Source organism: Mytilus edulis, chromosome 11 (assembly GCF_963676685.1).
Source record: "Mytilus edulis chromosome 11, xbMytEdul2.2, whole genome shotgun sequence".
In the NCBI taxonomy this organism is placed as follows: domain Eukaryota; kingdom Metazoa; phylum Mollusca; class Bivalvia; order Mytilida; family Mytilidae; genus Mytilus; species Mytilus edulis.
Genome location: NC_092354.1, coordinates 24,107,274 through 24,119,368, shown reverse-complemented (window position 1 = coordinate 24,119,368; position 12,095 = coordinate 24,107,274).

Sequence of the window (12,095 nt, the reverse complement as noted above, 5' to 3'; positions counted from 1 at the left end):
GTCTCCGGGGTAGTGAGAAAATTGTATACAGGACTTTGAAGGACACGCACGACTATTGTAGTTACAGAGCTTTGGGAGTACTGACGAAGATGAAGCCCTTGTTTGTGCAAGAATTTAGTTTCGAAGATTCATGATCTGAAGAATATCTTTAAACCATTTCATCATGATATGAATAAAATGTGCGTCAAGTTTGCCACCATACAGTAAAGATGTATGTTTAGTCTGGTTACCGCTCTTTGAATCGGCAATTTTGACCGCATCACACATTGCTAAAACCCCCTGTTTCTTCATCTTTAGAATAAGGTTGGCGAAAATTTTTTTTTTTTTTTTTTTTAACGATAACAAATATTTTTATTCAATTATTTCCTGCTATATAAATACCTAAGTAGCCCAGGTCGCATACTTAGGGACCCCTGCTTTTTAACAGCCTCACTTGACCAGGGAAAATATCAAATGAGTTTAAACTTCCCATAGTTTACATAAGTATACATTTAAAAATAACCAATACAATTGATTTTACCTGCTACGCATCACTGGCACTGTAATTCATAATAATTAACGTATATCCGGTTTACTGACTTACATTATACATGTGTTGATTTAAACGTGAAAACTATATATTTGATTGAAAAAATAATAATAGTTATAGTTAGAATTAGAAATTATTGAATTAATGTGAATGAACAAAAGTTGAAATGATTCTGTGACTGACGTATGGATTATAAAAGTATAAAGCACATGTGGTGAGTACTGATGTATAAGAAACGTGATATGTGTAATTTACAAATAAACATATTAATATGCACAGACATAGATTCAAATATCAATTACAGTACAAAAAAACCAATACCAAACAAACATAGTGTTCCCTACGTTCTTCCTAAGATATAGTATTATTATTACATATGGAATCAAACACACCTTTAGTTTAGAGCAGTTGAACTAAAAATATTTACCTACATATTTCCGATAAAGAGTTCAATTTTCAATCTACATATATATTTTATATCTGACCGTAGTAAAAGTAATTTTAATTCGTTTTTCATATGCAATTTTAACAAAGCCTGTATAGACTGCATACTCAGTTTATTTTTTTCGAATTTGCATTTATTACGTATTTTCCAAATAGCCCATTTAAAATAAAGTATTATTGCGTTAACAATTATATTATTCGAATTATCTAAACAGATTCCTAATAGAATATCTTTTTCAACGAGTGCATCGTTATTTATTAAGTTACACAGTTGTAAATTTCTGATAACTGTTTCTATCAATGGTTTAACATTGTTACATTGGTAAAATAAATGCTCAAGAGTTTCAATGTTATTGTTTTCATCACATAAGTGACATTTTCCATTTGACATACGCATTATTTGCAGTCTGTTTTCTGTATATATAATCCTGTGTATACATTTCCATTGAAACTCTTTAACTTTTCTATTAATATCCAGTTTACTGAGATTTAGCCAAATTTTTTCCCAATTTATGTACTCGCTATACAAATTTTCCCATTTTGTTTGACATTTAGGGGTCTCAGTTATGTTTAAGTTTAACTGAAGATATTTTAATGTCAAATCTTTGATTTTAATGATTTTGTTATCTGGATTTATAAATTCAAAGTTTTCAGAAATTTTGATTTTGTAGTTTTTTAAAGTGCGTTGTACATCGTTATTTCTTAAAACCTGTATAAAAGTTTGCGGTACGGCACTTTTAATTCGTGAGTATTCCGAAATACAATTGCGTCTATCTATAAGTTGTTGATATATTTCATTGCACGATTTAAACTCATTGGTATTATCATCCCATATATCACCAATGGTTTTTATTAGACTTTTTGAAAAAGAAGAATAAAATATAGATTTTCTTTGAAATAAAATATTTGAGTTTCCAAATAAAGGCTGTTTTTTTACTTCCATTTTATTAGTTATTATACCCTGTGTGATCCTTGTCAATTTTGACCACGATTGTAAAGCGTTTTTGTAATAATGTGGTAGTTTTTTTATCTCAAGACCTGAAAGGTCTGAACATCTACACAGAAAAAGTTTATCTGCAAATTTTTTATCATATTTTTTTAACCAAAATTTACCTATCGCATTCCAACTTGATAATGGCTTGTGTAATATTGAATATATCGATTTGATATATTTACTTTCTATCCAACTATCCAAATTTACCATCCCCATGCCCCCCTTTTTGCCGTCTAAACAACAAACCTTCCGGTCTACTTGATTCACTTTACCATCCCAAATAAAATCCCATATTATCTTATTTAAGTCTTTTTTATGTTTTTCAGGTATACCTCTTATTTCTAATTCATAACCACACACTGAAATAATTAAATTTTTAACAATAAGGACTTTTCCAGAGTATATCAATTTTCTACTTTTCCAGATGTGTACACAATTTTGTACTTTTTCCAATATTGATTTCCATATTTTATCGTTATCAATGTTATAACCATGGTGAATACCTAGTGTTTTTATGTTATCTGTTGTCCAGCTTATCTTTTTAAAAGTAGGCCGTTTGCGTTTATTTGCGCCAATATTTATTCCCTTAGTCTTTTCGTAATTAATTTTTGAACCCGAGGCCTTTTCGTATTTGTCTAATATTTCAAAAGATTTTCTAACGGAACTTTCATTTTTATTAAATAATTGCGTGTCATCAGCAAACATATTCAATTTGGTTTCTATTAGCTCCCCATTTTCTTCCCCGGGCAGCATAATACCTGCAATGTCTTTGTCTGCCCTTATTGCACAGGCCAGGGGCTCTGCTTGTAATATATATAAAAAAGGGGCTATAGGACACCCCTGCCTGGCTGATCTAGAAATTGAAAAATATTTAGAGACGTAACCATTTGTTTTTATACATGTCTTAGCACTTTTTAATAGCATTTGAACCCAACCACGAAAATTGTCCCCAAAATTAAATTCCTTCATAACGAAGTCTAGCCATCCCCATTCCATCCTATCAAAAGCCTTTTGTTGGTCAAGAAAGACAATTATACCCTCTTCATCCTCACTATCAATATATTCTATGATATCCTGTATCATTCTATTTGCTTCCGTTATATGTCTGCCTTTTACAAACCCTTTTTGATCGGGATGTATAAGCTTAGGAAGGACTATTTTTAATCTTTCTGCTAGTATTTTTGCTATAATTTTATAATCACAATTCAGTAATGTAAGAGGGCGCCAGTTACGTATGTTTTCTCGTTCCCCGCCCTTAAATAGTAGTGTTAAAACTCCTTTATATTGTGAGTCCGACATTGTTTTTTTATTAAATATTTCTTGCAATAACGTTAAAAATTCCTCTTGAATTGTATTCCAAAATAATATATAAAATTCTGATATGATCCCGTCCTCCCCTGGGGATTTATTTGTTTTTATAATTTTTAGAACTTTCATTATTTCCTCCGCATTAATTTCACGGTCTAGTAATTGTTTGTCGTCCTCATTTAGTTTGTTTTCGATATGGCTTGTTAAATATTGAGCATTTTCCAAATGCCATCCCTCGGAACTAAATAAATTTGAGTAAAATTTAACTTGTTCATTTAGTATTCCGTCTATATTGTGTTTATAATGCCCATTTTCTGTTTTTATTCGACTCCATAATTTATTTTTACCGTTTTGCTTTTCAAGATTGAAAAAGTAGCTAGACGATTTTTCACCTTCTTCCGCCCATTTTACACGCGCCCTTATTTTTGACGCCTCTGATTTGTTCTCATAGTATTTTTTAATTAGCGCTTCTATTTCTGAAACCTTATTTTCAACCTCACCAGAGTTATTACTGTTTAATTTTAGTTTTTCTAATTTCTGCTCAAGGTTAATAATATAACTTTTTTGAGAATTTTTGTTTAATGTTTTACTTACTTCCATTGTTAATTTTTTGATTTTTAATTTTGTGACATCCCACCAATCTTGTATTTTTTCGAACCTTTTTTTTTCAGTTTTCCAGGTTTCCCACCAAATTTTGAATGCATTCTTAAATTCTTCACTTTTTATTGTATTTATATTCATTATCCATATACCCGGGCCTCTTTGTATTTCATCAAGTTTTAATTTTACCGACACAAGATCATGATCGCTAAAAGGACAATTCGATATACCAACATTGTAAACTTTATTTGAAAGACTTTTGTCACAAAAGATATAGTCGATTCTAGACTTAGAATTTCCTCTCTGAAACGTATACCGTTTGTCTTTTGGATACCTATCTCTCCATATGTCTGTAAGATCATATTGTGACAATAAAAAAAGTAATTCCTTTGTACCAATATCATCACGAGAGTGAGAAGGATTTCTATCATTTGTTTTGTTAAGAGTACAGTTAAAATCACCTACCAAAATATTGTAATGATCTACACTATCGTCTGTAAAATTACCCAAAAAATTATGAAATGATTCAAACAGCCGTTTCCTGTCGACGCCGCTATTGTTAGCATAAATATTTGAAATATGATAAATCGCACTTTCCGTTTTTATGCTACATTTTATTATTCGACCGTTTTGTGAGTTAGTATTATCAAACACAACTTCGCCGGGACAATTTTTTGTTTGTAAAATAGAGACACCACGAGAATCACTAGTTCCGCAGTTCCAAACACTTGTATTGCCCCCATTTATTTTCCATTCATTTTGCCACTGTATTATATCATTCACTGTGCAATGTGTTTCTTGTAGACAAATCAAATCATATTTTTTGTTCGCTAACCAATTGAAAACTAAGTTACGTTTTTTGTTATCACGTAAGCCGTTTACATTCAATGTTATGATTTGGATCGACATTCTTATTTAAAGTACATGATTTGGTTTACATTTTAACACCGCTATGCCTCGTTGATTTATTTGAAAGTTTACGATCAACGACACCGATTTATATTTACTTTTAATTTTACGAGTCATTGACCAATTATGGCAATACACAAGTAGTGAACACATTTCAAATTGTCTATATAAAAATATAACAATACAGATACAAAGATTCAGTTTGAAGTACAATAGATTGAAAAAAAATCTATAATAATAATTCAAAATCTGCAATTCAGTAAAATAAAACATATTTACAAACAACATTTTGGATTAATTTTTTGTTTCATAGTTTTACATAAAAGTCACAAATACAATAGTAATTCAGTTTGTGTATCATCACTCATGTCCATCTGGAGAACCTGGTTTACTCTGTTTACTCTCTTTCTCTGCAGACATTGGCGTCAGCGATATTTCACTAAGTTTGCGCTTAGTGTCACAAGGGCGAGGAGTGTTCTGAATTGGTGATATCTTTGGATGAAGAAATTCACGTAGTTTGACTCGTATTGTTTGAGCCCCTTCAATTGTGATATGAACTCCACTAGAGTCTGTTTTTTCATAAAGTGACTTAACCACGGTACCATTTTTTACGAATATGTGTTCTACGTCGATATAGGTCAGCACTTCATCTTTGAGACATAATTTTTCCAAGAATTTGTTCACATTTGTAGCTGTTTCATTTATTGTGTGAATATGATTACTGTTCCCTTTTCTCGGAATAATACCGCACACACCAATATCCGCGTTTGGAAATGCTTGTTTGACTTTAACTATAGCTTGTGTTGCAAAAACATTCACCTGATCACTGTCGTGTTTGTTTCTACTTAAGTCGTTAGTACCCAAGCTTATGATGACCTTGCCTACATTTGAACCATTGCTTTTCACTCGGTGATTTTCATAAGCCGCACCCAAACCCTTATCAATTTGTTCTAGGGTGGCACCATTTATAGAGGCATTGATTAGATTATCTTCAAATCGACCAACTCTCAGAGAATTTGAAGCTCCTAACATTACGTTTGTCCCTTTTGATTTGGTGTGGTATGTATTAGGTGTTTGTAGATGGTTTGCTGCCACTTGTAAGGGGTCGATGGACTCACTTTCATGTTTGTCGTTTTCCTGAGCTTCTCTACCTTCGAGAATTTCACTAGCATAATTACCATAAGATTTGAATATAGTATGGCGTTTAAAATCGGCGCAGTCAGTACGGACATGCCCGTTTTTGTTACAGAAAGAACATTTTGATTCGTTTTGACAGTCCCTTGCAAAATGCCCTATTTCTGAACAGTTATAGCAGCGCTTACTATGGTCAGGTTTATCTTTGCAAGCATAGGATGGATGATTTCTTTGTTTACAATGTATACATTCTGTACGACCATTATCAGCAAACATTCGGACATCATATCTCCCAAATGTTGTTTTGTTTGGTATTGTCGGAGCACAATTAATGATTTGAATGTATCTTGAACCATTTTCAATATTTTTGCCACGAATATATCCCCGTTTAACTGAACCCGGGACGACTTTGCCATACTGGAGCATTTGTGTAGCTACATAGCAGTCATTTAGTTCATAAGGAAGGTCTTTGATTGTTATGTTTGTTATTGTGTTGTCTACATCAGTAAATTTGACGCTTCTGTTTTTTATTGTTAAATCACACTGTACTAACCTTTCTTTGGCATCGATGTCGCTTAAAGTGACAACACAGCTTTTTTCTGTCAATTGAATGGATTTAACACTCTCTAATTTTATTTGTTGTTCAAGCTCCTTTATTATTTCATCGTGTGTTATCCCCTTAAAACCACGAGTATAGAAATGAACCGATAGTGTTCTTTGTATATTGGCCATTTTGAAACACTGGTGAGTTGAATTCAGATGTCGTACAGCAAAAATGTCAATAGAATCTCACTATCTCCTGACTAAAAAAGTCTATAAACACAGGAAACACATAGCAAAATCCTCTATGCATACGAAAATCCAAAAAAAATTGACTCCAAGACTGTTTTACAACAGAAAATTGAAAATTTATCGGAGCTCAAAATTACACTCACTCTGCAAATAAGGGAGATTACTAGGTTGGCGAAAATTAATTAATTATTTACACACCGTTTATTTTGAAGGGCATATTTCAGCAGAATTCTTGTAGGATCTTGTGTGTTCATGTGAGGGAAAATCTCCACGTGAAAAGTGTTTGTTCACAACAATTAAAACCTTACATGTACGGAGCTTTGCTCCTGCCAAGGGTCAGAATTATGTAGAAATTCCTTGACAGACGAATCGGAAGATATTCCTGAAAATAATCTGCTTTATGGATCATTTTGATTGGATTTTTTAATTGTAACTGTTTTTGAGAGGTAAGAAGTGGTTTTTGGTTGCAATGAATTACATGCATGAGCTTTTGCAAAGTAAACGTTCGGGATAGAAGCTTAAATCGAAAACAACATTTATCATTATTGCTGAGGTTGAATGTCACCCGGCAAGGTAACTTCAACAGAATTTTTATTGATCTTGTATAATAGAATGGGCTCATAGAACAAGTGTTTGAAAAACGCCAATTTTCAGAAATAATCGATTATTAAAAGTAATAAGATCCTTTTTTTTTACATTTTAGAGATAATTCGTAGTCAATTGATTTGAAATTTAATACAAAATGCTGCTGATATCTTTCAATTTTGAAAATGTAAAAAAAAAAAAAAAAAAAAAGGTATGTTGATCTTTGACCTTAATTTATGCAAAACTGTTACCACATTTCTTTTTGACGACATCGATTTTCCAAAAGTACTCATTTTTCCGAATCCAATGATATATAATAAAGCCATATAGTATGTTTGACGAGTAAATTTTTAAAATATTGGGTTTGGTCACCGTACTATATTATATATGATGAAAATGTGTCACTTAAATCCAAGATTTACACTAAAGAATGTGTTTAATGTAGAAGCATTCATTATCCTGCATATGCTGTGAAGGATGGATTTCACTACTTTCAAAAGTCATGGAAAAAAGAATGGTGTTTGATGGCCACAACAATGACTGGTAAGTATTAATTATTAACTTCTACTATGCGGATCCCGTCTTTTGACAGGTTAAGTTCGATTTTCGGAAATCAGCATTCATGGACTTGTTTTCCCATTACCATTTTACAATATATACTTCTGCAACAACTTTAAGCTATCTATCTATAACATTGAGTGTTATATAGGAAGTGGATGAACGAAAATTCCAACCTTGGAAAGTAAGGTTTACGTAAGGCCCCCCAAAAAAGTATGTGTGTTTGTAATTGGCCATTTTTTGGAGGGGTGAGGTACACTTTTTGCACCGAAACACACAAGTAAAAGGATTAAGGGGTCCACCTAGATACCAAACATGCATACATATGTCTAGTTTAAGCGTTATCAGACGTTGAATGTTGCCTACTTCCGGTTAAGATACCACGTTAATTAGAAAAATTGAAAAAAATGACAATTCGTCCATTTTTTGGTTTAGTGGAATTTTGTTGCAGTAATGTGTTTCTTCTCTCAAGGTGTTCTCTATATATACAAACTTGCTCCTCATGGACTACTCTCAGGATAGAACACAAAGAAAACCTACTCCCCAGCCTCCCTTTGGCTCGAGGTAATTAAATCAGCCAAAATCGACGTTTTTCCATGGGGTATTCCATTTTTTTACTTTTTATCCTAATTGTAGAATTATTGTGATTTTTAGCGGATGAAATCAATTTCAATGTTCTTTGGATATTCCCAATTCTTAATTTAATATACTTATTGCTTTATGTGTATTTTTTTTAATTTTTTTTAAAGTAATCTGACAATTTTTATTACTTCAAAACACTTATTTAGTTGGAATTTTTGTCGTGTCAATTTTACCAGGGAGTTATTCACCTTTATTAACTGAAAATTGGATAGGTTTTTTTTATCTGTTATTGTATTTGTTAACTTTAAGGAATGTTATTGAAACTGATACATTATCATTATTGCCACAAAACACAGATAAGTTTGAAGTTGATGGGTGTTTCTGTTACTAATTTGCCAAGTATGCCGGTCTTGCAAAGTCTTTTTTTTTCAATATGAACCATCTTCACTAGATTATCAGCTGTTTAAAAAAAAACATGCAGCTACCATAGCATCACAGGAGAATGCATTTCGACTTCAAACGAATTGTCAGATTCTGGGAAAGGAAAATTAAGGTACTTTTTTGGAAGGTGCATCGCCAAATGTCGTTATCACATTATGAAACAGGCATTGAACAACATCTTCAAAAAAAGTAACCGACATGATTCGTCAAAATTATTCTTAAAAGCTAAAATGCTAGACTCTCTATCTGCAAGATATTCAGAATTAGAAGTTTCATCAAAGTACAAGGAGACCCTATACCAAACACAAAGGAAACAAAATCTTTCTCGGGATTTAACAAACATTGCTGATAAAATATTTCAATAAGCAATAGAAATGGATTTTTTTCAATCCAAACTGATCAGTCGTTCAATTTATATGGTGCTGTAATACTTAAATATACTCATGGAAAACTTATAGAAAGCAAACCATTATTTGAACTGTGTTTCCCTGCTACCTTTGGATGGATTCCAATAGAATTCTCCTATCCTCCTTTAAAAAATCACCATCTAGGCAAGCTGTCCACCGATATGGAAATACAAAACTTGATATTAGTTTTCGAATCTGAAATTTCTCATTGTCTTGTTCTTACCAATTGTATGATGGCAAGCCAGAAAATATGACTTATAGGAAGAATTTGTCCCAATGAAAATGAGTGTCAATAACTGTGTATTGGATGTGAGGTAATTTACTATTGTATGGAAGTAAATTTTCAGAATCCTCAGATGATTTAATCAATAAAGCTAAGACCTTTTCTAATGGAAATTCATTAGCTTAACAATTATTCCTTCGTGTAAAACATTTACTGTCAGATACTAATGTTGGAATTTTAAATCAAAGTTCCTCAGGTTTTTCAGGTTGTTCATTTATATTTTTTCAGTTTTGAAACACTCTTACTATTCCTAATGAATATAACATAATAAGATTATACTCACTTCAAAATAATTCTAATAACTTCACAGAGAAAAGCCAGACACCCCCAAGTGTAAAAGCAGCCGACAATTCAATGCTATTTAATTTATATTCTGTTTCCCATGATGCGGATTAAAGCCACAACAGCTTATTAAAAGTTGGAAAGTATTACAGTGTAGTACCATTAAGAAAAGACGTAAAAATAGAATATGAAAATTAACGTGGTTGGCACATATTTTAATAATAATTATGAATGTTACAATTGACGTATTTTGAATAAATAATACTATAACTTTATTTTATAATTAGTTAAATTGTCCGTAATTTACAATGTCTTTCACAAATTAAGTAAACACATCTCCATTAGATATCTATACATGTATTCATCTAATATAGCAGGTATCTTAGTTGGCAGCACACCTTTCATTTTCTTCATTCTCAATTTAACGATTCCCCACAGGCATTCAATGGTGTTTGTACAGCAACCTAATTTGGACTTGAATTGTTTGTTGTGATTAACTGTCGTGCGTATAACCCTCGTCATTTAAAGTAAAATAAGATCGCTTAGCTCGCCATTAATCTGAGAAAAAAAATTGTCGATCCTACTGCTTGTGTTTCTTGATTATCGGCAGTAAAGTGTCTCTATCCCTTTTATCCACAATTGTCATAAATGCATTCCGTGTATTTTTTTCAGTTGCACCACACACCCAAATTTGGTGATTACCGCTACCACGGTGATACTTTTTTCAAACAGTGACTCGTCTATTTCAATTACATTTCTACAAAAGACTCATCATTGTCGCTTATATCAAAATATATATAAAGCCAAACAAGTACAAAGTTGAAGAACATTGAAGATCCAATATTCCAAAAGGTTGTGCCAAATACATTAAATTTAAATTTTAATTTCAAAGCATAAAAATGTCAGGTTTTATTTTCAACTATTTAGATATCTGCAATAAAATGAGATGTGTTCTTGTCATTAAACATTAGTAAAGAACTGGTGATGATGAAGGTTGTAGTTGTGATCTACATATTGATTAATATGAAGCAGATTTTCATCTAAAGAGGGAAATGCATAAACAGTGTGGTTCAACTACTAAGACATCAACAAAACATGCAAAACTTGTTCGAGATATTAGTTTACTTCATTTTTCTAGGCATACTTTTCTGCAAGTAGGAAGTTATAAATAGCTACATTACCAGATGCTACTAGACTAATAATTGTTGAACCCTTTGCAAATTGTATGAAATCTTTTCAATCATGTTCAAGTTGGTGGTCCTCAGAAATATTTAAATGCATCTAGTGCTGGCAGTTTTTGTTTATTTTTTAGACACTTGGTCGTCGGATTGGCAGATGATACTTTGTATGCAGGAAAATCTTGCATTTCCCTGTCATGTCACATTGTAGCCTTCAACAATTATTTGAATAATTAAAGTTTTTTTAGAGGATAGCCTCAGTTTCAATCATGAGCTTAATTGATTCTGCTTTGTTTTATGTAGGTAATGTCCGCTCTTGAGCTCCATAGCTTTTCCACGGTTGCAAAGTCACAAGTCTTGCCGCCACTTGTAATGCAGACAATGTCTGAAACTTTGAAATGAACTCCTATACTGTTTGTCTGTGGAAGCTGTTCTGTCGATACTGGTGTGGGAGAAAATGACTGACGAAGCAGGAGAATTCATCGGAGGTTGAGTGGGTGAAGTTTCTGGAGTATGTGTATGAGTAGATACAGGAGACGCAGCAGGTGAAGATATGGGTTATGTTGTTGAGGAACTCGTAATAGAAATATTTCTTTAGTTGACGGATGCCCTGGGTTGTTTTGATGGCATTAGTGCTTTTATTCCCAACTCTTCATCTATCCGAGAAAAGAAAATCATACTTCAGGAAAACACAACTGATATTAGAAATTATTATAAATTAAGGAATGTAGCTCTCATTCCTTTCACGGATTTGGCTAGACTCTTTGGACCTTTTGGATTATATCACTTAATCTTTTATATAAGCTTTGGATTTCAAATATGACACTTGTAACGTTATAAGAGACCATTCAATGCCGAAGTATATACGAATTCTTACAGGTCGAAGACTAATTTACAATATAAGATTGATTGATTGTTGGTTGCTTAACGTCCAGTGGCAAATATTTCATGCATATTCAGGACGAGAACAAGTTCACAATAAATACAATAGGTAGGTTGATATAATAGAGGCCATCTGGGATTCAGTTCTTTTAAACTTCTGAATATTTTTTTTTATTTCAGTAACAAG